Raw genomic sequence first — 27,044 nt, forward strand, 5'->3', positions numbered from 1 at the left:
ATCAGTGCCACCTCATCGGTGCCCATCAGTGCTGCCTTATCAGTGCCCGTCAGTGCAGCCATATCAGTGCCCATCACTGAAGAAGAAAACATACTTATTTACAAAATATTTTAACAGAAACAAAGAAAAACTTGTTTTTTCGAAATTTTCGGTCTTTTTTTATTTGTTGTGTAAAAAATAAAAACCACAGAGGTGATCAAATACCACCAAAAGAAAGCTCTATTTGTGGGAACAAAATGATAAAAAAATTTGTTTGGGTATAGTGTTGTATGACCACGCAATTGTCATTCAAATTGCGACAGAGATGAAAGCTGAAAATTGGCTTGGGTGGGAAGGCGTCTAAGTGCCTTGAGAAGTGTGCCTCCACTGCAGCACTTTTATTGGACAGCTGGGGCCAATGGTACTTTAGCATTGGTCCAAGACTCCAAGCTGTCCATTGAGCTCAGTGCCTCTGACAAGAAGTGAGGAGAGGCACTGTGAGCTCATCCTCTCAGTCTGCTGCAAACAGAGTGTGCCAGCTTGCATTTAAACTGGGCGCTCTGTATGTAGCTTCTGACAGGCTGCACAAGGAACCCTATATCTTTGGAACCATAGGTCATAGGAGCCTTAAATGACCAGTGGTGGGGTAGAACTTCAGCTACCTACCCCCAAATTAGGGGTCTCTGTGACCTGAGGTGGCCAAGCTACATCCCTCAAAGCTTGATCGTTAAAAAAAAAAAAGGAAAACCTTCACCTGCCTCCCCGTCCCTGGTGCACACCCTACTGCTATTGGCTGTGCACACCTATGACTAGTGATGGACGAACTTCCGACGGGACGTTTCGCGAACGCGGCCGATAGTTCGCGAACCGTAACGTTCGCGGCGGGCCCCATTGACTTCAATGGGAGGCGAACTTTGCAAACCTACAGGTCAAATTTGCAGCCACAAAATAATTACTAGCTGTGCAAACATAGTCCCACCACATGGCCAATGACATAACACATGTATGACGTGAATCTGGGATCGACAACTACAAGCATTCTTTTTTTATATGTGAAATTGTGACAATTCGGGACTGTGGAGCGCATGAAGGCAATGGTGGAGAGGGAAGGTCAGGGTAGGCAAAGAAGAGGGTGCAGGAGATGATCACCAGCAGCGTGACATACAGCAATGACACCTGCACCGTGATAGAGTCATCTGACACCAGCACCGTGATAGAGAGCACTGACATCAGCAGCGTGACATAAAGCACTCACACCAGCACCGTGATATACAGCACTGACACCAGCACCGTGATAGAGAGCACTGACATCAGCAGTATGACATAAAGCACTGACACCAGCACCGTGATATACAGCACTGACACCAGCACCGTGATAGAGAGCTCTGACATCAGCAGCGTGACATAAAGCACTGACACCAGCACCGTGATATACAGCACTGATACCAGAACCGTGATAGAGAGCACTGACATCAGCAGCGTGACATACAGCAATGACACCTGCACCGTGATAGAGTGATCTGACACCAGCACTGTGATAGAGAGCACTGACATCAGCAGCGTGATATACAGCACTGACACCAGCACCGTGATATACAGCACTGACACCAGCACCGTGATATACAGCACTGACACCTGTACCGTAAGCAGCCCCAGGAGGAAGTCAGCATAGCACAGGGATGGTGGGAGCCCCTCATAATGAGCATAGCACAGGGATGGTGGGAGCCCCTCATAATATGCACAGCAGAGGTACAGCCCCAGGAGGAAGTCAGCACAGCACAGGGATGGTGGGAGCCCCTCATAATAAGCAGCCCCAGGAGGAAGTCAGCACAGCACAGGGATGGTGGGAGCCCCTCATAATAAGCAGCCCCAGGAGGAAGTCAGCACAGCACAGGGATGGTGGGAGCCCCTCATAATGAGCATAGCACAGGGATGGTGGGAGCCCCTCATAATATGCACAGCAGAGGTACAGCCCCAGGAGGAAGTCAGCACAGCACAGGGATGGTGGGAGCCCCTCATAATGAGCATAGCACAGGGATGGTGGGAGCCCCTCATAATATGCACAGCAGAGGTACAGCCCCAGGAGTAAGTCAGCACAGGGATGGTGGGAGCCCCTCATAATAAGCAGCCCCAGGAGGAAGACAGCACAGGGATGGTGGGAGCCCCTCATAATAAGCAGCCCCAGTAGAAATATGACACACTCAACCTCTTCAAACAGGAGGGTACGATTATATAGTACGGTGTGCTTTTTTTGGACAAGGAAGTGAGCCAAATGAAGATAGAAGGTCTGTGTGCTCGATTAAAAAAAACATTTCTAGACATATACATGGTCTACTGGTCACATGTGTTGAATTCCTCTGAGATCCATGCCTCATTCATTTTTAGAAATGTGAGGTAGTTAACACTGTCGTGAGCTAGGCGAGTACGCTTATCGGTCACGATCTCCCCTGCTGCGCTGAACGTCCTTTCGGACAGGACACTGGACGAGGGGCAAGCCAACAGTTTGATTGCAAATTGGGCAAGCTCTGGCCAGAGGTCAAGCCTATATATTGTGGACCTATACCAGTCATTAAGGAATAGCAGACTGTACCTCACTCAACACTATGTACTGTAGTACCCTATACCTTACCAGTCCTTATAAGGACCTTTGTGGAACAAGTAGGTTGTGAATGATTAGCAGACTGTACCTCAGTCCCTATACTGATAAAGGACTGCTGCACCATAGCGCAGCAGTCAGCAGTAGTGCACCTCAACCCTATGTATTGTGGACCTATACCAGTTCTTAAGGAATAGCAGACTGTACCTCACTCAACCCTATGTACTGTAGTACCCTATACCTTACCAGTCCATATAAGGACCTTTGTGGAACAAGTAGGTTGTGAATGATTAGCAGACTGTACCTCAGTCCCTATACTGATAAAGGACTATTGCAGCAGAAGGGCAGCAGTCAAGTATAATATTCTTTCTATATTTGGAAGAAAGAATATTATACGTGTACAAGCCTATTACCATACCAGTCCTGAAAAGAACCTTTGTGGACCTAATAGTAACAGCTACTGATTAAACTGACTGTCCCTCACTGCCTCACACACAGCTTCCTGCCTGTCCCTATTTAAACTGACAAAACAGAGGCTGCTGGAACAATAACTTGAATAGCACTTTTGTGGACCTAATAGTAACAGCTAATGATTAAACTGACTGTCCCTGCAGCACACAGCGTCCTGTCCCTCTCTCTACACTGACAAAAGACAGGCTGCTGCAAAAATCAGTAGCACAGCAGTGCCTCAAACCTATATCCTGAATTACACCTAACACCTATACCAGTCCTGAAAAGAACTTTTGTGGACCAAATAGCTAGCGATTTGGGTCACTGCAGTCTCTCCCTGCTCCACACAGCAACCTCTCCCTATAGTGACAGTAGAAAGAATGTAAAATGGCTGCCGGATCGGGTTTATTTATAAGTTAGGGGGAATGTCCAAGTGTCCATGTGCTGTAATGTCTCAATTGGCTGTCCTGTACCCCATGATGGATGTGTCATCATAGGTCAAATTTCTTTTACACAGTAAACACGGAAGTCCGCCGGGCGAACGGCGGCAATAGTCCGCCGATCGGGCGGACGGCGAACAGCCGAAATTCGTCGCAAAACGACCGCCAGGCGAACCATTCGGCCATCCCTACCTATGGCCAGTGTTGCCAACCCACCAGATAGAAATTTACTGACACGGCACCCATAATTTACTGGCACAGCCAAGTTTTTTTATCGGTGTTTCCAAAAGTTACAAAATTTCAGTATTAATTGCAAATTTCAGTATTTAGGCTACAAACAAGTACAATATCCAATTAGCAATGTTAAGGTAGATATTCGGGCAAAAAACATATTTCCTTGGCCTGCTCTGGACCAGAACAACGTAAGCCGAGCGTCACAGCCATATTTTTTACTGGTGTTTCATCACATTTGGCAACCCACTGGACTGCGCGACGCCGCCACACTGTGGCGATCTGCGCTTGCGCAGAATTTTGTGCCCACACCCCTGATTCCGGGTTCAAGCCCCACCATCCAAGTGGACATAGAGTTAGATTATATTTATGCCGAGTGAAGCGGGCCGTGCCCAAAGCGTGGCGGGCGAAGCGAGCCCACGAGGGGCCCTGTGTTGGAATGCCTATGACGGTGTCGTGCATGCGCATTCCAGTGGGTAGCAAAACGTGATGGGTAGCCGACTGTGACGTGACACTGGCAACCTTTTGCTGTCACTGGAATTTACTGACAGGAGAAAAATGTACTGCCCATTTTTTACTGGTTACCAGTACATATACTGACAGTTGGCAACATTATGACTAACATACTAGCACCCTGTTTTTATATATTTGTCTGTCATTGCATTACATGTAAATCTGCAGTACAAACAGAGAAGAGTATATGCCCGGAGCAGAGACATTCCCGTGATCACACGTCCTCCGTAGCAGGTTCCTCGGCGAGAACCTTAAATGACACATGGGCGTGACCACCGGGCGGAGACTAGAAAGAAAGGTGAAAGGGCGTGGTTTACGTCAAACGCAATCCCGATCTGAGGAAAGGTGGGCGGTACCTAATTCCTGTCTATAGCGTAGAAAAAATGACAGGTGGGCGTGGCGTGTGTATTGTGGGCGGGGTTTAGTTGGCTTTGGTCCTTGTTGTTTACTGCAGAGATCCTGGTGGTTGTGTGCGCTCCATCTCTCCTCTTCTATTTACGTGTCATTGTGGGACGCTGTGCCGACCACTTATTAAACATGCTGTGGGCTGCCAATCAGTTCATCAGGAAGTTCTCCACCACAACAGTGAGTAACCTGGCACTGAACTGGCATGATCACTGGCTGGCACTAGGCTAAGAATAATTCGCTCTGCCCTGGACGTTCTTGCCATGTGGCTGAATTAGAGTGAGCTTTTTTTGGCATGGAATACTACGTGGATCGCATGCAATAGTCTATTGCCAGAGTGACTGGTCACCAGGGACTGCTGGGTGGAAAGTAGATTTGCTATAAATCAGGGTGTGTGTGATAATAATCAGTGATGTCATCTGCCCCTGAGCCCACCTACAGGCTCATCACACAAGGGGTTAATATGATCCAGCGTGGTATGATGATTCTACAATAGACTACCATGGATTGCCATGACATTGCTGGCTGGTTCCTGGCTACTGCTGCCATAGTCACGTCCCAGGGCTGTAAAGTCCTATGTTGCATCAGCACAAAGCTAACTGCTTGCTAGTGTGCCTGCTGGAGAGAACAATAGATCTGTACGATCTGTGTGATCATTGTGATCACATACCTGGCAGGTTGATACATTCCATATTTTAGGTAAACAGGAGCTCACATTTACATTTACATAAAAAAATTAAAAAAAAAGAGTCCTGCACAATGACAGGATTATAAAAGGAAAGCAGGTATGAGTAGAAGGTGCCATATAACACACAATCTGATTGTACAATCTCCTTTATGGTGACTTTTCACACTTCATTAAATAATCAGTCCCCCTTTTGATTGATCTTTCCCGATAAGAATAATCAATCCATAGTCGACAACCCAATTGTTCAATATGCCAAACATGGGGAAGTGGGCTTTGATTGATAGTTGGAAGATAATGGTCATAACGTATAAATTGGATCTCTATTTCCATCATGCAATCTCATAATCTGATCAGTAGAAATACAACAGTATTCATCAGCAAAGCATCTCAGTGCTGTCCTGACTGATTGACTCAGTTTGATTAACTCCAATCTGTATTTGAGTCTAAATCAATCTCAAGGGAAGTTATGGCTGTTTGATTATAAGCCAATTTGATAATTTCCAACCTGATTGTATGGATAAAATCAAAAAGTGTATGGTCACGGTTAGATCTACCAACAAGTGTGTAGTGCAAGGGTCTGCCTGACTGGATACAAATTAATTGTATAGTTTAGGTAGTTCCTCATATTACAGAATTTGGTAGATCTAAAGTCTATTGTACAAATATTATAGGTTCAGATTGTGTTGTGCATAGCGAGTCCTAAGCCCTGTACACACGATATGAAAATCAGAAGTAAAATTTCATCCAAGAAATGATCTGCCGATTTTCAGATCGTTAGTATGGTGCTTTCAACAGCCAATTCCGATTTTTTTTTTGTATGACAAAAGCTGGATGTGCAGACTATAAAATTTTAATCGTACGTGAACACAATGTCCAATTTTTGTATAATTAGTACGGTTTTCATACGTAAAAAATTGTAAGAGCAAGACTACGAATGCTCAGAAACTAAAAAATACATACAAAACAATTCAACACATTATGTTACTTCTGAAGTTGAATTCCGTTGTATGAGAATTTTCGCATGGTGAGTAACCTCTTCACTTTCGACATAAGACTAGCATGCAACAAAAAACAGAAGAATGGTCATCTGAAAATCTGATCCTGTGTACGAGGCTTTAGAAAGTAGGGTCCATCATGACCTAATGGAAATGTCCAATAGAGTCCAGAAGGACAGATACAGAGGGAGGAGCTCTGGATTGGTTCTAACAGATCAGCATGTTCTTTCATATGGTGGGAAGACTTTATTATCATATCTGAGAGTGATCTGCTCTACCATAGAACAGCCTCTGGTAGGAGGAACTTGTTATACTATGTGCTGTGTGTTACACACAACTGCCTAATGCCCCATACAGACGGTCGGACATTCCGATCACAAAATTCGTCTGATTTTTTCCTCCGGATTTTGGCCAAAACTTGTATTGCATACACACAGTCGCACAAAGTTGTCGGAATTTCCAATCGTTCTGAATGAGGTGACGTCAAACATGTACGTCGAGACTACAAATGGGCCAGTAGCTTTCATCTCTTCGTTTATTCTGAGCATGCGTGGCACTTTTTCCGTTGGAATTGTCTAGACACGATTGGAATTTATGAGATCAGATTTTGTTGTCGGAAAATTTTAGATCCTGCTCTCAAACTTTGTGCGTTGGAAAATCTCACGGAAAAAGTCAGATGGAGCTCACACACGGTCGGATTTTCCGACAACATGATCCGATTGCACATTTTCCGTCGGAAAATCCGACCGTGTGTATGGGGCATAAAGCTAGCAATACACTGGTAGAATTTTGTTAAAAAATGGTAAATTTCACAAAAAATTGATTTGCTAATGGTTAATTTGGTGAAATTGATGAATGTTTTAAACTGGAGTGAAGAGCAAAATTAAAGAATGGAACATTTTTCTTGTCTCTTATGTGATTGATTGAAATTCTACTTGTGAACGTGATTCCCAGTCCAAATCACAGTCAGTGCTGTCCATCCTGAAATTCAATATTAAAATTCACAGTGGCAATCAAATACATTTTTTAAGGTCTTTCATACAAAATGTGTGCAGTCGCTGATGGTATCATTGAATGTTCTAAAGAACTAAAGAACAATTATTATGTGAATGAAAATCAAATCTAATCCTCTAGCTTTGGTTGTACTTCTCCTGTGGATCAAAGGAGTGCAGTTCGTTCTGCACTCCTGTGACCCTTTTTCAGTAGACAGTGGGCTGAATTCACAGCACCCGTCTCAGCCTCTGAGCAAGCTTCTGAGAGCCTGAGCCGGCCACTCCCACCCCCTCCACAGCCCAGCGCTCCTGTGAGTGCAGGGGGGCAGAGCAGAGAGCTGCTGATTGACAGTCACCGGTTTTCTGCTCAGGGAGCTCTGAGAACTGAGCGATCAGCGGTGTTTGATCGCTCTGTTCTCAGTGTTAGAGCTGGCGGGGGACAGATGCAGTATCCACCTAGGTAAGTATAAATAAAAAATAAAAAAAACATGCATCTCTTTTAAAGGTGTATGTTACCCTGTTTCCCCTAAAATAAAACCTAGTGTGATTGTCGGTGATAGCTGCAATAAAAGCCCTACCCACCAAATAAGCCCTAGTTAAAGTCCTTGTAGGTCTTCTTTTCAGGCTAGGGCTTATTTTTGAGGAAACAGAGTAGGGCTTATTTGGGTGGTAGGGCTTATATTGCAGCCAACACCGACAATCACGCTAGATCTTATTTTAGGGGAAACAGGGTAGGGCTGATGTGATTTCATCTATTTTTTCTTTGTTAGTATAATATTTTAATAAATAATTATTTTACTTTCTTAGCATTTGTAGCATTATATAAACTGCAGGAAGATACATGTACTAAATAAAACATGAGCTTTCATGAAAATGCACATTATACAGACTTCAATAGTAAAAACAAAAATGCATGTAAAATGAAACAGGCTTTAAACATACCACACAGATGTGAACCAGCACTTATTAATGTGATAGGGACCTCTCTGACCAGAAGGGATGTTTGAGACTGAGTGCAGGGGGCCTCAATCTTTTTTTTTTCCTGAGTCACTGACCAGGAATGGACAGGCAGCAAGCAGAGGCAGAAACTCTGAACTGTATCTTTGCTCTGGGTTGCTGGAGTGGAGTCAGAACTCTTGATACTTGTTCTTTGTTAGTGACGCTGAAACTACTTAAAGCCCATCTCCGGGAACAGGTAAAACGTTCCCGCTTCTCCCTACTGCAAGGGTTAAATGCATAGGGGGTGCACAGGCGCCGCCCCCCCCAATCCATGCATCCGGCCCCCTAATCTACATGCAGGGTGCCGGACGCATGGATTCCAATGTGGTTTTTTTTTTTTTGAAGCACATGATAGAGCCTGGGGCTCTAATTGGCTTAAAAAAAGGGTGGGCTCGGGGGGCCGCAGAGCACTACGCCCAATGCCCAGCCAGTGTATAACAATAGCAAATTAATATTCACTATTGTCTTCCTGATTCTCCTCCCAGCCAATCAGGAAGCAGATCCTGAGACCCAAGTCTTAGGACTCCCAGCCAATCAGGTCCGGGTCTTAGGACCCACTTCCTATTCACCCGGGAGAAGATGCATTGGCTATTGGAGTGAGGAGCAGCAGCCAGGATCCTTCTCTGCCTGGCACCGGTCCCGAATCTGCCTCACACCCGTAATTAAGCTGCAGCTGCCCCGTGTGCCAGCCCGCGCCCTCTCTGCATCTGTCGCTCTTGGCTCTCAGTCTTCTCACTGGCTGTTAGGATGCAGGCCTGAATCGATGCGCTGATCGCTGAATTGATAAGGTAAGGAGGCCCCTGCTGGCCTACCCATCCTAGTTGTTGGTTTGCCACCCTCCCACCTGAGGACCTTTGACCACTGGTGCATAGGGGAGAAGAAGCTATAGGGACCAGTCTAGCATTGTAGAGGAAGCCTGTTAGAGGGGGTTTAGGTAAGTACAATTGCTTTTTGTTGCCCCCTAGAGCTAGACTTTTTAGCTGATCTCTGTTCCCTCCGGCTCCCTCTAGGCTGGTCCCCGTAGCCTCTTCTTTACACCCCAGTGGTTTCATGTCCTCTGACATCATCAAGTACAAAGCAGAGCCCATAGCTCTGCACTGGACTTGAGGATGCCAAGGGGCAGCCCACCATTTGAGCATAGAGGAGAAAAGGAGAGAGCTGTTGGGTAAAACTCCTTTACCTTTAACTTCCAGTACCCTCAACTTAAAGGGGTTGTAAACCTACGTGTTTTTTCACCATAATGCATCCCATGCATTAAGGTGCAAAAACACCTGGCAGTGCCCGGCCCCCCCTGTTTTACTTACCTGATCCCTAGAACTTGACCCACGGGGACACGCTGTGTCTCTGCCCGGGGTTCTCGGCTCTTGATTGGATAGATTTACAGCAGCGCAGCCATTGGCTCTCGCTGCTTTCACTCGAATCCAATGACGTGGGTGACAGGGGAAGGGGGGCAGGGCAGAGTCCTGCATTCGGCGACTATGGACGCTGAATGCTGGACTAGGGAGCATGCCCACAAGGTAACCCCCCAAGAGAGATCTTCTCGCAGAGAGTTATCTTATGTGGGGAGGAGCCGCGAGAGCCGTCAAGGGACCCCAGAAGAGCAGGTTTGGGGCCACTCTGTGCAAAACAAGCTGCACAGTGGAGGTAAGTATGATATGCTTGTTATTTTATTTTATTTTTTAAACAAACCCTTACAATCACTTTAAATGAGCCTTTAACCCAAACAGTGTTGAGGCAGCCCCACTGCAAGGGATGATTTTTGTTCTTGCTGGAGATAGACTTTAAACTATTGGATTATCATGGCAGATAGGCAACTAGCATTTTCAGCTGAAGGTTAAGCAGTCTGTCACTACAGGAATCCTTTATTTGTTGTAATGACATTTTCAATCAAGGTGGCCTCTGCATATGAAATTATGCTTTATTTACTTAAGTGATTGTAAGCCTGCTGTCTTTGAGTCTGTGAGGAAGGAAGAAGAGAGAGCTGTTACTGTCATGCACAGTGCTGGATTGAGATTTAGTTTAGGTAAGTATCTAGGGGGTCTTGGGGGGGACTGCACTCAGAAGGTTTTTTTATGCATTCCTTAAAGTGATTGTAAACCCTTACAACCAACTTTGACCTACGGGCAAGCCTAGATTAAGGCTTACCTGTAGGTCCAAGAAATATCTCCTAAACCTATACGGTTTAGGAGATATTTACCCGAAGACAGCCACTGGGGCAGGCCGCAGATCACGGCGATATGCCGTGAGTGTCGGCTCCCGTGCGCATGCGCGGGAGTGACGTATTTGCTGCTCCGGCAAATCACAGCGCCAGAGCAGCGAGATTCGGAAGTCGCTCCGGGATACATGGCAGTGGCGAAGAGGAAGACGGAGGACCGATTCGGGGGCTTCGTTCTCAGGTAAGTTATTCATAATGAGCTAGTATGATATGCATACTAGCTCATTATGCCTTTGCCTTACAGGGTGTGCTTTTCTTTTTATTTTATTTTTATTTTGCCTTTACTTCCTTTTTAAGGCATGAATAACAGCACAGTGCTTGTGCTATAAAATTCTTCTCTTCCTAACTTGTAATAAACCTGGTTGATCCTGCCAGTTCCTGAGTCCTCCTGCCTCTGCTGACCAAGATAATCAGGGCTGCTGAGCTTCCAAACAAGTTGCAACTTGATCTGGAAGTGGTTTTGTATGGATTACTCATGTACTCCTTGGCTCAGTGGTGTATTTAGTATTGGTGTGGGACCAGAAAGGCAGCCCTTCACAGATATTGTAGGAGTGTTAATGACTATTCAAAGCGTCTTTGTGATCTTGTTCATTGCCATATTAAGGGAATTTCCCCTGGCTGTTACATTGTCTGTGTAGTGTACCAGGTGCACGTAACTAGGTCATGCAGAATACCATGATTTCTGCATCTGGTTCGGTTATTTAAAGAACTATGTGAAAGAATATATAATGTGTCACTGATTGTTTTTTTTTCTCTAGCAGGAATGTCAGCGTCACTGTTTTATTGTTGATGGTAAATGTTATATCTGATGTTAACATGCAGGAGGCAGAATTGAAAGGGTAAAGCCACGTACACACGTAGCCGTCTGTCCGACGTACTTAGTCTGGCGGACTTTCCGCCAGACTGTCCATCGGACTTTCCAAACGGGCTACTTGCCCACACACGACACTTTTTCAGCGGACTAATACAGCGTACTAAGTCTGCCGTACTATCCGCCGTACTTTTGAAATGAATGGACTCGCCCACACACGCGGAGGAAAGTCCGCTAATTTTGAGCGCGTCTCCAGGTAGGCGGGGCCCGCGAAGGAGACGTCGCTGGCCCCGCCCCCTGGTATGGACTTAAAGGGGAACCCCAACGCCGAAAAAAATCGGCGTGGGGTCCCCCCAAAGTCCACAACAGACCCTTGTCCGAGCACGCTACCCGGCCGGCCAGGAAAGTAGGGGCGAGCGAGCGCCCCCCCCCTCCTGAGCCGTACCAGGCCGCGTGCCCTCAACATGGGGGGTGCCTTGGGGAAGGGGGGGCCGCGCGGCCCCCCCACCCCAAAGCACCTTGTCCCCATGTTGATGAGGACAAGGGCCTCTTCCCGACAACCCTGGCCGTTGGTTGTCGGGGTCTGCGGGCGGGGGGCTTATCGGAATCCGGGAGCCCCCTTTAATGTGGGGGCCCCCGGATAACCGGCCCCCCACCCTATGTGAATGAGTATGGGGTACAATGTACCCCTACCCATTCACCTGTAAAATAAAGTACAAAAAAAAACACAACACACAAGATAAAATAATTTATTGCACAGCTCCGGGGGTCTTCCGTCTTCGGGGGTCTTCTCGCCGGACTCCTCCGCTATCTTCTTGTAGCTCTTTTACTAGCGGAGGAGCCCGGCATTCTTCTTCGTCGCCGCGGCCTCTTCTTCCAACTTCGGGGGTCTTGTCCCCCTCTTCGGTTCTTTTGCCGGGCCACCGCGCCTTCTTATAGCTCTTTTACAGGCGGTGGCCTGGTCTTCTGTCGCCGCCACTGCCTTCCGTTGTTGTTGTTGTTGTTGTTGTTGTTCTTCTTCTCCTGGAGATGTTGACTCGACGTTCTCTCCGGCCGCAATGCCAGGGACGCGCTGCGCTGTGACTTATATAGGGACAAGGGGCGGTGTCACATGGGTTGATGTCACATGGGTTGGTCACATGGGTTGATGTCACATGGCGACAGTCCCAGCATCCTCCGGGACTGTGACATCGTAAGGGGGCGGGGTCACCATGTGACCAACCCATGTGACATCAACCCATGTGACACCGCCCCTTGTCCCTATATAAGTCACAGCGCAGCGCGTCCCTGGCATTGCGGCCGGAGAGAACGTCGAGTCAACATCTCCAGGAGAAGAAGAACAACAACAACAACGGAAGGCGGCGGCGGCGACAGAAGACCGGGCCACCGCCTGTAAAAGAGCTATAAGAAGGCGCGGTGGCCCGGCAGAAGAACCGAAGAGGGGGACAAGACCCCCGAAGTCGGAAGAAGAGGCTGCGGCGACGAAGAAGAATGCCGAGCTCCTCCGCTAGTAAAAGAGCTACAAGAAGATAGCGGAGGAGTCCGACGAGAAGACCCCCGAAGACGGAAGACCCCCGGAGCTGTGCAATAAATTATTTTATCTTGTGTGTTGTGTTTTTTTTTGTACTTTATTTTACAGGTGAATGGGTAGGGGTACATTGTACCCCATACTCATTCACATAGGGTGGGGGGCCGGTTATCCGGGGGCCCCCTTATTAAAGGGGGCTCCCGGATTCCGATAAGCCCCCCGCCCGCAGACCCCGACAACCAACGGCCAGGGTTGTCGGGAAGAGGCCCTTGTCCTCATCAACATGGGGACAAGGTGCTTTGGGGTGGGGAGGCCGCGCGGCCCCCCCTTCCCCAAGGCACCCCCCATGTTGAGGGCACGCGGCCTGGTCGGCCGGCCGGGTAGCGTGCTCAGACAAGGGTCTGATGTGGACCTGGGGGGACCCCCACGCCGATTTTTTCGGCATTGGGGTTCCCCTTTAAGTCCATACCAGGCGGCAGGGCCAGCGACGTCTCCTTCGCGGGCCCCGCCTACCTGGAGACCTGCTCAAAATGAGCGGACTTTTCTCCGGGCGGGAAAAGTCCGTTAATTTCAAAAGTACGGTGGACTGGCATACACACGCCCGGATTGTCCGCCGAAATGCGAGTCCGGCGGGAAGATTGGAGTGTAAAACGACATTCTAAGTCCGCCGTACTTTCGGGTCCAAAAAGTATGCCGGAGGCTACACACGAGGGGATTGTTTGGCGGACTTGAGTTTGCCGGACTTTTCCACCCGCTTGTTTGATCGTGTGTACGCGGCATAACTCTACTTTCATGGGAAAAGAGAAGCAAACTAAAAAAAAGAATATAGCATTTACAATTACTACACGGGTCATATTGTAATTGAATGTTATTAAAGTAGTTGTAAACCCACTTTGGAAAAAAAAAAGAAACTAACACCTGCAAGACAAAGGTATAATGAGCTAGTATGCATAGCATACTAGCTCATTATGTAATACTCACCTGAGATCTGACCCCTTGCTGCAGTGCCCGTACACGGCACCAGCCAGCGACATCACTCCTGGGGGTTACTTCCAGGTATCGCGGTTCTGGCGCTGTGATTGGACAGAGTCGCAATGACGTCATTCATGCGTGCGGTAACGGTACACTCACTGAAGCAACGGCACATACGTGCCATTGCTTCAGTTTGTGTCAGTGCACATGTGCAGATAACATCGGCACATGCAAATACAGGGGATATCTCCTAAACCATGCAGGTTTAGGAGATATTCTGAGTATCTACAGGTGCGCCTTATTATAGGCTTACCTGTAGTGAAAAGTGGTCTGTAAGGGTTTACAACCACTTTAAAAAATAGGATTATTTGTACTCACCGTAAAATCCCTTTCTCTGTAATTCACCAACTGACACAGCTCCTCTCTTTAGACCATTGGGTTGTTACGCCACCTTTAGGAGAGGACTAGGCATAACATGTTAACATGTAATAAAAAACTCAGAACTTCTAGTTCCACCCAAGGGGCAGTCCCTTAGGTAACAACCCCTCAGCCTGCCTTGCAGCTTCAGTATGTCAACAAGCAGTATAACGTAAAGAAAAATAGGAGGGGCGAGTGCTGTGTCAGTCAGTGAATTACAGAGAAAGGGATTTTAAGGTGAGTACAAAAAATCTTATTTTCTCTTATATTCACCGACTGACACAGCTCACCTTCAAGGCGTAGGCCTGTACTACAATCTGTCTGATCCACCTGGAAATGGTGGCCGACGAGACCACCATGCCTTTTTTTGGACCAGCCACCGAAACAAACAAGGAGTCTGACTTCCGAAAGGGAGCTGTTGCAGACAAATACACCCTCAGAGCCTGAACCACGTCCAGGGATTGAAGGGCCACCTCCTTAGGATGTGTCGGCTTAGGACACAGAGATAATGTCTTCATTGATGTGGAACGCTGAAAACACCTTCGACAGAAAAGAAGGTGGCGGACGCAACACCACCTTATCCTTGTGGATAACCAGATAGGGCGACTTGCAAGACAAGGCCACCAGTTCCGAAACCCTCCTGGCTAATGTGATGGCCACTAGAAAGACCACTTTCTGGGAAAGAGTCAACAGGGGAATCTCTCTGATATTTTCAAATGTCGGTTTTTGAAGCGCCGATAACATCAGGTTCAGATCCCACAGGGGTAACGGTGGACGCACCGGAGGAACTACATGTCGGACCCCTTGAACAAAAGTGCTCACTAGAGAGTGAGATGCCAGGGGTTGCTGAAAAAAGACAGCCAAAGCTGATATTTGTCTTTTAATGGTGCTTAAAGCAAATTTCTGGTCTACTCCTTGCTGTAGAAACAGCAGGATCCTGGATATAGAAAAGGAGCGCGGACGCCATTCTTTCTCCTCACACATGGATATGCACACCTTCCAGGTACGATGATATATCTTCAAAGAAGAAGATTTCCGTGCTCTCAGCATAGTTAGAATCAACGAGTCTGACAGACTCCAGTTCCTCAACACCTGGCTCTCAATAGCCATGCCCTTAAAACCAGTGATGGTAAAGCAGGATGGAGAATCGGACCTTGAGCCAGAAGGTCTTCTCGTAACGGCAGTTGCCAAGGGGCGTCCGCCACCAGGTGCACTAGGTCTGCATACCAGGGACACTGGGGTCAATCTGGGGCAATCAGTATTACTGGGATCCCCTCTGCCTCCACTCTGCAGAGCAGACGTGTTAACAGTTTCAACGGAGGAAAGGCATAGATCAGCTGGTACTGGTCCCACGGAGCCACCAGCGCGTCTGACGAGTCTGCCCAAGGATCTCTTGTCCTGGACACAAATCTCAGCACCTTTTGATTGAGACGGGAGGCCAGAAGATCCACGTCTGGTGTGCCCCATCGTAGGCAGAGTAGCCTGAACACCTCCGGATGCAATGCTCATACTCCTGGGTCCAGCATCTGGCGACTTAGATAGTCTGCCTGCCAGTTCTCTACTGTAAATGGCCGACAGGGCTGGTACATGTCGCTCTGCCCAATGAAGGATGTGAGCGACCTCCCATGTGGTGGCCGAGCTTCTTGTTCCTCCTTGGTGATTGACATATGCCACTGCCGTGGGGTTGTCTGACTGGATCCTGATCTGACGCCCTCAAAGTCTTATCGACCATGTGGAGAGGCATAGCCTGATCGCTCTCAGTTCGAGCAGATTGATCGGAAACTTGGATTCCTCCACCAACCAGAGGCCCTGGGTCGACTGAACTCCCATTACTCCACCCCAGCCGGATAGGCTGGCGTCCGTTGTGATCACTGTCCACTTCAGAGGTAGGAACGACTTCCAGGACCAAAGTACTGGGGATCTCAGCCACCAGATCAGGGAATCCCTGACTAACTGGCTCACCTGAATCTGCCGATCCAGGGACAACGGAGATTTGTCCCATTTTGTCAAAATCTCCTTCTGCAGGACTCTGGTATGAAACTAGGCATTCGGTACTGCCTCGAAGGAGGCCACCATGAGTCCCAGGACTCGCATGCAGAAGCGTAGCGACGACCACCTGCGGTTCATCAACAGTATTACCGCGGCTCTCAGAGTCTGCAGCTTGTCTGAAGGGAGAAACACTGTCGCTTCCATGGAGTCCAACAGCAAGCCTAGGTACTCCAAATGCTGAGTTGGTAAGATCACCGACTTCTTTAGGTTCAACAGCCACCCAAAATCCTGCAGGGTCTGCATGGTGATCGCCTCATCCTCCTCTAACTCTGAGGCGGAAGATGCTCTCAGGAGGAGATCGTCTAGGTAACCTACAATCGCGATCCCGCGTTGCCTCAGCAACGCCAAAACAGAAGCCAGTACCTTGGTAAAGACTCTGGGGGCTGATGCCAAACCAAAAGGGAGAGCCACAAACTGGTAGTGGGCTTCCCCCACTGCAAATCGCAGAAACTTCTGATGCCGGTGGCATATGGGTATGTGCAGGTACGCATCCTGGATGTCTAAGGATGCCCGGGAGTCCCCTTGATGGAGTGCAGTGACTACCGAGCAAACTGATTCCATTCTGAACCTCTGTACTTTCACAAAGTAATTGAGGGCTTTTAGGTCCAAGATTGGACGTACCCCTTCCTTTTTTGGGGACTACAAACAGGTTTGAGTAGAACCCCTGGAAATGTTCCGAGTCAGGAACAGGTTCTATCACCACGCGACTCAGCAGGTCCTTACTGCCCCCAAAAGGGCCTCCCGGCGAGCCGGGAGTATGGGTATTCTGGAGGGGAAGAATCTGTTTTGCGGCCAAGAGAGGAACTCTATCTTGTAGCCTGAGGACGGACAGCCAAGAGGCCCACCGGGCTGCAAACTCCCGAAGGCTTCACGCGGTACCACTTTTGCTCGCAGGCTTGTTAGGCTTGCGGTTCCAGGGACGCTTTGGTCCTTCATAGGTCATCCTGTTGGGCTGGGGACACTTGGCCCCGGGCGGACAAAAAATCAGTTTGTGAGCTTAGAAAGAGGGCCCTTGCCTACGGCGTGGCTCCTTAGCGTTCCTGGCCTGTGGGAGTAGTGCACTCTTACCACCTGTGGCATTTTTAATAATGTAATCCAAAGAGGCTCCAAAGAGCTGGTTGCCAAGGAAGTGAAGATCCGTCAGGGCTTTTTTATTGAGATTTTCATATTCCAGAAATAGAAAAAAAAAAGGGCATGTAACAAGAACAAAAAAAAACAAGACAAAGGCAAGTTCTAACAACAGAAACAGTTACATTAGCACACACTGTTGCATAGATCGAATCTTATCAGGTATAAGAATACAGACTCAGTTCGAGCACTGAGACAGTCAAAGAAAAACAAGAACGAGTTATCAACAAGGATTAAAACCTTCGATATTTAGCACTCCAGATACTCCAGGTTAGATCAAATTCTGAACATTTTAGAGCATTTATAGCTAATGCACGCTCTAGGGTGTAATGTCGTTGAACTACTCTAGTCAGGTCCGTAATGTTTATAGTCAAGGCAGCTTTCCAGTGTTGTAAAACTAAGGATCTCGCTGCTAGGAGAATATTAGAGACTACCGTCCTCATGTTATAAGGAAACTCTTCAATACCTAAATGGAGGATCGCTAAAGCTGAGTTAGGAGTAGTAGTGATATCAGTAAGGGAAGTTATGAGTTGGAATACTTGGTTCCAAAAGCTCACTAGATTGGGGCACTCCCAGAACATACGGAGTAGGTGTCCTGGCTGTCCGCAGTTTCTCCAGCATAATTTTGAAGTATGCGGAAAGATTTGCGTTAATCTACAAGGGGTGTATTGCCATCGATTAAGAATTCTAATGGTCATAGCCCAGTAACTGACAGAGCGTGAGGCTTTTGGATCTCACGGAAGGCTGTCGTCCATTGATCATCTGAGAATGTATTTCCTAAGTCAGCTTCCCAAGCATTGATCTGTTTAGTCCTCGTGAATGACTTCTTGTCCTGCAGAAGAGTGTAAAAGATCGATATGCCTTTGTTTGTCGAGGACTCTCGGGTAAGGAAGTGCCACGCAGTGGGTGGTATTGTAATTGTAGGGAGAGGGTTATGTTTCAGAAAATGTGCAATTCGGAGACCCGAGAAAAGATTGAGGGCTTTGTCATTAGGGCACAAGTTTTGGATGGTATGGATACCATACCTAGGGAACTGTTTTGGAGACAGCATCGGGATCCTGGCTTCGAGTAGGCTCAGGGGAAATTGATAACCGATAGTATGGAGGATGTTGTGACTCTGGTTTAGAAAGAATCTCCATGCTTGCAGGGAGGTTTGGATGGTGGGAGAGAAGGTGCGCATATCCCATGGTTTCCATATGTCTCCCATAAGTAGTGCTACAAGGTCAGGAAACTGAGCCATGGCCTGTTCCAGCTCAACCCATAATGGTTTGTTTGTGGTTCTAAACCACTGTCTGAGTTGGTCCAGTCTTGTGGACCACATATAGTCGTAGATGTCTATTAGCCCTGCTCCTCCTGCACGTCTGTGGGGGAATTAGGTTACGGGGGGAGCAGCGTGCCTTCTTATCTTTCCACAAGAATCTCCACAAAAGAGTGGAGATATCTCTAAGAAAGTGATTCGGAACGTGGATTGGTATGGTCCTAAACATGTATAGTATATGAGGAAGTACCAACATCTTACACGCAGCTAATTTGCCCATCCATGCAAGATCAGTTTTAGCAATATGTTGAGGGGTCTCTTTAACCTTAACTAGTAGGGTCCCAAAGTTTGAGGTGGCCATTTTGTTTATGGAGTTGGTTATTGTGATACCCAGGTATGGTATACCATCCTCCCTCCATTTGTATGGGAGGTCACGTTGAAGTTGGTCTCTTGTACGTCTGTCCACTCCCAAGTCCAGAATCAATGATTTGGCAAAGTTGACCTTTATAATATGAGATCTCCCCAAAAGTTTGCAGAATTTCATGAATTAATGGTAGGGACTGGGATAGATTCGTCAACATCAGAATGACGTCATCCGTAAATAAATTAATAATATGGTTGCAAGAACCTATTTTGAAGCCAGAGATGTCAACTCTCGATCTAATGGCCTCCGCCAGGGGTTCCATCATAAGATTGAAGATAGTAGGGGATAGTGGACACCCCTAGCGGGTGCCATTCGAAATATAGAAGGGATTGGACAGCATACCGGCAGTCAAGACTTGGGCAGATGGACAAGAGTACAAGACCAACACTTCATTGGATATAGTGCCATCAAAACCAAACCAACGGAGCACCTCTTTCATATAACACCATTCAACCCTATCAAACGCCTTCTCTGCTTCTATGGAGAGCAGCAGAGAAGGCATTTTAGACACTGCAGCATAATAAACAATATTAACAATACGTCTCGTCGCATCAGAAGTCTGTCTCCCCTGTATGAAACTCATCTGGTCGCTTTGAATTAAAGATGGTATGTATTCCTCTAGACGTTTGGCTAACAGCTTGGCGTAAATCTTTATATCTGTAGTAAGTAAAGAAATAGGTCTAAAGTTACTCGGTGTGGTAGGGTTTTTCCCTGGCTTGGGGATGGTGGTTACGTAGGCTTTCAACATCTCTTGTGGAAATGATGCATTGTCTGCTGCTTGTGTAAAAGACTTTTTGTAGGTATGGAGCAAGAACTTTGGGAAATGTTTTGAAATATTCATTGGAGAACCCATCAGGTCCAGGGGATTTACCATTTGGAAGACTGGCAATAATAGATTCTATTTCAGGGGTAGTAAATGGGGAATTTAGAGAAGCAAGCTGTACTTCTGAGAGCATCGGGAGGTTTAAATCTTTTAGGAAGTGTTGTATTTTGGATACGGTGGGCTGTACGGTATGAGGGTCAGTATTAAGGTTGTACAATTCGCCATAGTATTGTGCGAATTGGTTTGCAATGTCTTGAGGGTTAAGAATTTTGTGTTTGGATATGGGGTGTATTAAGTGCGAAATTCTGTTTCTGGTGCGTATTGTCTTAATCCTGTTAGCAAGGTATTTACCTGCTCTATTTGCGTTGGCGTAAGAGGACAGCTGTAGGCGACGGAAGTATATATCATACTTTTGGGTGAGGTGCTCCCTTAACTTCTCTCTAAGTGCAGAAAGCTGTTTGGATAACAGTTGTGAGGGGGACGCCATGTTTAGTAACTCTAATTTATGAATGTCAGCTGTAATAGAGTCAAGGGTCGCTGTGTATCGCTTTTTTGCTCTAGCTCCCAGCTGAATTAGGATACCTCTTACAATTGCCTTGTGAGCATTCCAAAGTGTAAATGGGCTTTCTACAGAATGCTCATTGTCATGGAAATAGTCCTGTAAATGTTGAGCGATCAATTTTTGAGTGCCAGGGTCTTGTAATAATCTAACATTGCTGCGCCAGATAGGTGGGGAGGGGAAGACACCCTTCTCATGGATGGACAATGAGATAATAGCGTGGTCTGACCACGTAATGTCATAAATGCATGCGGAGGAGACATCCTGCAGAGTCCACTTATCAGTCAAAAACATGTCGAATCTCGAGTAAGGCCGCGTACACACGCGGGGACTGTTCGCTCAACTTTGTCCGCTGAACAGTGTTTCGGCGGACAGTCCGCTCGTGTGTGGGCTTTCAGCGGACAGTTTCAGCGGACAGTCTGACGAACAAAGTTTTTCGGAAATTCCGAAAAACTGTCCGCTGAAACTTGGTTTGAGCGGACAGTCCGCCCGTGTGTAGGCTTGTTCGTCAAACTAAGTCTCGCGCATGCTCAGAAAGAATTTACACGCCGAAGGTTGCATTGCAGTGTATAGGACGTCGTTTTCTAGTCCCGTCGTACGTGCCGTTCACGTCATCGCGCACGGTTTCAGCGGACTGTTCGTTCGTCGTGTGTGGGCAAGTCCGTCCATGCTAATTTTGAGCGGACTGTCCGCTGAAACTGTTTGACGGACAAAGTTGAGCGAACAGTCCCCGCGTGTGTACGCGGCTTAAGAACCGTGTCTGTGAGAAAAAAAGGTATATGTTCGCTCGTTACCATGTGTACTTCTCCACACGTCATACAAGTCAGCAGCATGGAGAATTCTGTTCAGATATGCCTTGCCAGGCTGACCGGTGGTAGAGGTGTCTAATTTGGGATCAACAATCAGGTTGAAATCCCCACCCACAATAAGACTCCCATATTGGGTGGATTTCACTTTGCGGAGCAGTCTGCTGAGGAATCTGACCTGGTGGTTGTTAGGGGCATATACTGACACAATGGTGTAGGGTTTAGAGTTAATGTCCCCTTGAAGGATAATGTAACGACCATTTTCAGCAATCCAGGAGATTCGGAGACTGAAGGAGACTGTATTACGAATTGCCAGGAGAACGCCACCCTTTTCCTTGTGTGGAGTGGTTGCCAGAAAGATATGCGAATAATTCCTGTGTGTGCAGTTGGGGTGGTTGTTTAGTTGGAAATGGGTTTCTTGCACACACAGGATATCGGCCTTCAGCTTTTGGGCTTCTGACCACAGAGAGTGTCCTGGCGTTAATAGACACACAGGTGATAGTCATTTAAAAGGAATAGGGTGTATTGTGAGGGACCGTACTCACTGTGTCCTCTGAGGGGTGTTGGGAACGACTCATCTCCATCGGATTGGTTCATAGCGTACTGCCATAGTTGTCTTGGATACATTGAAATAGGAGGTACCTGGTTGAGGTATGCAGGATCGGTGCTAAGTAGATAAGAACTAGAAACGATATAACAAACAAAAACAAATAAAACGTTAAGAAAAGAATCTTGATATCGATTCATGCGCAGACGTAGCTGCATAGGTAATATATTCCAGGGGAAAAAACAAGGGATGCAAGGTAATGTAGAGCCCTTGTGTCCAAGGAGAGAACCGGATAGTCTATGATGTGATTCACGTTGTTCCATCAGTGACTTTTTTAGGCACCCGTTTGCGGGAGACCACCTGTCACTCATCCGGAGTAGAGCCAAGTTGCGTGACTTGTGGCTCGAGTAGGCCTTGCTGAGGTATTATGCCCCATTTTCGCAACAGTGTGATCCCTTCAGCCAGGGTAGAAATTATATGAGTGGCCCCCTCATGTGATATGGACAATTTCGCCGGGTATCGCCACTTATGTGGAATATTATGGTTTCTTAAAGCCTTTGTTACACTGGCTAAGTTGCGGCGCTGTTGAAGGGTATGCCTTGACAGATCAGGAAGGAGAATTAGCTCTGCATATTGCGGATGCTTGTTCTCATTTTTGCGGGACGCAGCCAAGATTTGGTCTTTGACATGGTAGTAGTGCATATTAAGCAATACATCCCTAGGAGAACTATCAGGAAGGAATGCCGGCTTGGGGATCCTATGGATCCTATCAATAGTTAAGTCCTGAGGGGATAGTGTAGGTATAATGGTGGAGAATAGTGTGTGCACATACTGCAGCAATTGGGTCGAAGGTATGGCCTCTGGGATGCCTCTAATTTTTATGTTGGACTTCCTAGACCTGTCCTCGAGGTCAGCTACCTTGTTTCTCAACCAGGCGATTTCTTCTCCATGCGACTTATGGGCCTCTACCAAAGTATTGAAGGAAGTAGTGTATTCTCCCAGTTTGCCTTCCACCTGATCTACTCTGTTTCCCAGAGCTAAAACTTATTTGTGACAGTAAGTGAGTTCAGCAGTGATATCTGCCTGTATAGAGGCCTTGAGGGATAACAGCATCTCCTTTAAGACTGTATCAGATACCGGTCGGTCTGAGGTGGGATACGCTGCAATGGGGTCCGGGTTATGTGCTTGAGGAACGAGGCCTAGAGCAGAGGGCCCGCTTACCTCCATGTCGCGGTTGTCTGGAGAGGAGATCCTCGGTTTTTGTTTTACTGGGCTCCTTGTGGATGGACTGGGTGTCCCTGATGAGGTGTCGCTGAGAGAGGCAGCTCGAGGATGCGATCAGTGAGGAAGGGCCTGTTCAACATTCGTCGCCTGTTGTACAGAGTGATCCTCTCGTGCTCCGGCGCCATTTTGTGGAGGTCCGCACGCTCCGAAGAAGTTCGGAAGTTTCCGCGGCGTCTGTGGATGTTTTTTGTTCTTCGGCATAGTCGATTGATGCCTCGGTGTCCGCACTATGTAACGAGTGAGGCAGTTCTGTCGGTAGTCACCGATGGACGTTCGGATGGATGGTTCTCTCCGGCGGCCGAGCGGAGCTCTCTGCTCACACGTCCATCTTGTAGCTCAGACGCCACGCCCCCCGTCAGGGCTTTTTTGTATGCCTGGTCAGCAGACCAGCATTTTAACCATATCAGGTGCCTCAGCACCACTGCTGACACTGAAGCCCTGGATAACAGAGGGAGGGTATCCAGGGCTGCGTCACAAATGTACTTCAGGCCTTGCACTAGTTGGTCTGCTAGTTCCACGCAGACAGGAGAAGCCTGTTGTTCTCCCAATTTGCGGTGCAACAGTTTTGCCCACTCGGTTAGTGTCTGCGACACAAGTGCAGATGCCAGTACTGGTCGCATGGTTGACCCTACAACCATAAATAAGGAACAAGCCACTGCCTTGGCCTTCCTGTTCGTGGGGTCCTTAAATGCAGGAGTCCCCTCTACCGGGATCGTGGTTACTTTGTTTAACCTGGAAACTGGGGGGTCCACGACCGGAGGATCCGACCATTTTTTGAGAAGGCTCTCCTCAAAGGGGTAACGCACTGCCATGTATTTGGGGACCGAAAAGGTCTGTTGCAGTTGACCCCATTCCTTGTAAATGAACTTATCAAAATAAGTCCGATACAGGAACACCTTAGGTGAATGGGCTGGCTTACGGGACCCAAAAGGGACTGCTACATCAGCAGAGGGATCTTCTGGCTCCTGAATCTTCAGGGTATCATGCACAGCTGTGATAAGTGCTCTAACAAGCGCTTTGTCGTGCACGGACCCGGACGGGGACTCATCCTCACTGTCCGAACGGTCATGGTCAGCATCATCTGAAACGACAGAGCAGGGGTCACCAGCCTCAGCAGGACCCGAGTCTGTGTCAGAGCTCTCCCCAGAGGACGGGGGGGGGAGGGCTGCTTTTTACCACCTTTGCGCCCATCTTGGCAACGAATGAATTGGGAACCGCCGACAAATCATCCAGAGGCACTGCACAGTCTGCAGTCGAATCGGTTGCAATTGCCTGGATTTCGGGGTGTAAGAAACACCAGTTTCTGAAGCCATGCTGACTCTACCCTGTCTGCCACCTGAGGGGGACTTAGGACAGTGATGACCCCACCCTCCTAACTGCTGCTTGCTGAGAGGCTCTTTCCCGTAGGACTCACCACCCTGGCTGGTTCTGCGCTGTCCAGCTAGTAGTGCCTGTGTCCTTTGTCAGCTCCCAGGTGCATAGGAGATCACACTGTGCTGTTCAGAGCTGCTGCAAATGGCGCTGAAACTGACCAAAAACATGTTCAGGCTTCAAGAAAATATCCGCCGAGCATCCAGTATTAAGGACATAAACACAGGGAAAATGGCCGCCGAGCTACAGGAAAGCATGCTGCTCCTTGGCCCACCAAAGATGGCCGCCGAACACTGTATACCATGAGGGACAGTGAAACAAAAGGTGCTTAGCAGAGGCTATTTCCAACACTAAAGTGCCTGAAAACCACCCCAGTGTGAAAGGGGTCTAAACGTAATATAATATGTACACACGTCACAATCTTTGTACCCACAAAATCCCCCTTAATTACTGTTCTATCATCAAGAGACCTCAAAGACACACACAACCTTAAAAAAACATTTTTATTAAAGTAAAAGAGAATATATACACTTTTTGGCCTATGTATAAAAAAAATTGCTGTGCAGTGTCTCAAGCATTCATGCAGCTGCCATGAATAATCTCAAAATTTGTCTAATGGGTCTATTTCCTACGTTCTGCAGCTACACATATTGGCCACACAATGCAGTATTTTCCTAAAATACTTTAATCAAGAAAATGCCACATTATCACCACTAGATGGAGCTGACAGTCATAGTAAATATATTAATTAGGCATGACAACTGAGCAAATGCTTGAGACAGGAAAACAATAAAATTATACATAAATAGATCTCTTTGTCTAAAGCTGGTCATAGATGGAGTCCACGACCGGAGGATCCGACCATTTTTTGAGAAGGCTCTCCTCAAAGGGGTAACGCACTGCCATGTATTTGGGGACTGAAAAGGTCCGCTGCGGTTGACCCCATTCCTTGTAAATGAACTTATCAAAATAAGTCTGATACGGGAACACCTTAGGTGAACGGGCTGGCTTACGCGACCCAAAAGGGACTGCTACATCAGCAGAGGGATTTGCTGGCTCCTGAATCTTCAGGGCATCATGCACAGCTGTGATAAGTGCTCTAACAAGCGCTTTGTCGCGCAAGGACCTGGACGGGGACTCATCCTCACTGTCCGAACAGTCATGGTCGGCGTCATCTGAAACGACAGAGCAGGGGTCACCAGCCTCAGCAGGACCCGAGTCTGTGTCAGAGCTCTCCCCGAAGGACGGGGGGGGGGAGCAGAAGCTGCTTTTTACCACCTTTGCGCCCATCTTGGCAACGAATGAATTGGGAATCGCCTACAAATCATCCAGAGGCACTGCACAGTCTGCAGGCGAATCGGTTGCAATTGCCTGGATTTCAGGGGAAGAAACACCAGTTACTGAAGCCATGCTGACCCTACCCTGTCTGCCACCTGATGGGGACTTAGGACAGTGATGGCCCCACCCTCCTAACTGCTGCTTGCTGAGAGGCTCTTTCCCGCAGGACTCACCACCCTGGCTGGTTCTGTGCTGTCCAGCTAGTAGTGCCTGTGTCCTTTGTGAGCTCCCAGGTGCATAGGAGATCACACTGCGCTGTCCAGAGCTGCAGCTAATGGTGCTGAAACTGACCAAAGATGGCCACCGAACACTGTATACCATGAGGGACAGTGAAACAAAAGGCGCTTAGCTATGAGTAAGCACTGATCTCAGTGTGAAACGCGTCAGTATTTTGTTCTGAATCACCTTTGCTGTGGATCGTGTTATGTGATCTTTATTTTACAATAAAAGGCACAAGAAAATAGATCCTTCTCGGAGTGCGGCTGTCCAGAGTTTCTTCATTTTCTTTCATCTGTGCATGCATTAGCCAGCACCTGGGGCTCTCCGTTTGGAAGAGAATCGATCATCCTGGTGGATAGAACTGGAGCGTGGTTTCCTTTTCTCCTGCTTGAAGCAAATAGGCAGATTGGGGATGTTGGTGTAAAGTCAGAAGACTATATCTGCATACTTTTTCTAGGTCACTGCTCAAAAATTGGAAGGAAGAGACTGAGCATGACAATTACACAAGTAGTATTTCAGAAGGAGAAATAGGCAATGGCAGCCTCCACGTTTTCTCATGACAGTCCTTTATTGCCTGACAACAGCCAACTGTATGTGAACATGGAGGAGTGAAAAAATAGAGTATATATAAAGTGTAGAGTGGAAGAATATTTCTGATTTGTTGCTTATCAGACTTAGGCTGGATTCACACCTATGCAGTTTTAGTGCATTTTTGCATTTTGCAGATTTGCACTACAGTCTATTTACCATGGTTTCCTATGGAACATGTTCTGTAGTGCAAATCTGCAAAATGCAAAAAGCATTAAAAATGCATAGGTGTGAATCTATCCTTAAAGGGGTTTATTTACTAAAACTGGAGCGTGCAAAATCTGGTGCAGTTGTGCATGGTAGCCAATCAGCTTCTAACTTCAGCTTGTTCAATGAACCACTTTAGCCCTGGAAGGATTTACCCACTTTCTGACCAGACCCTTTTTTGCGACACGGCACTGCGTCATTTTAACCGGCAA

General features: G+C 47.5%; 1 protein-coding gene across 1 annotated transcript in view; it reads left to right on the top strand.

The window, feature by feature from the left end:
* Positions 1–4,629: 4,629 nt before the first annotated feature.
* The window catches only part of ALDH1L2 (aldehyde dehydrogenase 1 family member L2), a 111,942-nt gene continuing 89,527 nt past the window's right edge, over positions 4,630–27,044 (top strand). The window contains exon 1 of the mRNA XM_077472100.1: positions 4,630–4,794. The gene's annotated coding sequence lies outside the window, so the exon portion shown is untranslated. The remainder of the gene's footprint in view (positions 4,795–27,044) is intronic.

The sequence above is a fragment of the Lithobates pipiens genome, unplaced genomic scaffold, assembly GCF_037356315.1.
Source record: "Lithobates pipiens isolate NorthernLeopardFrog02 unplaced genomic scaffold, aLitPip1_a1.2 Scaffold_8, whole genome shotgun sequence".
Classification (NCBI taxonomy): domain Eukaryota; kingdom Metazoa; phylum Chordata; class Amphibia; order Anura; family Ranidae; genus Lithobates; species Lithobates pipiens.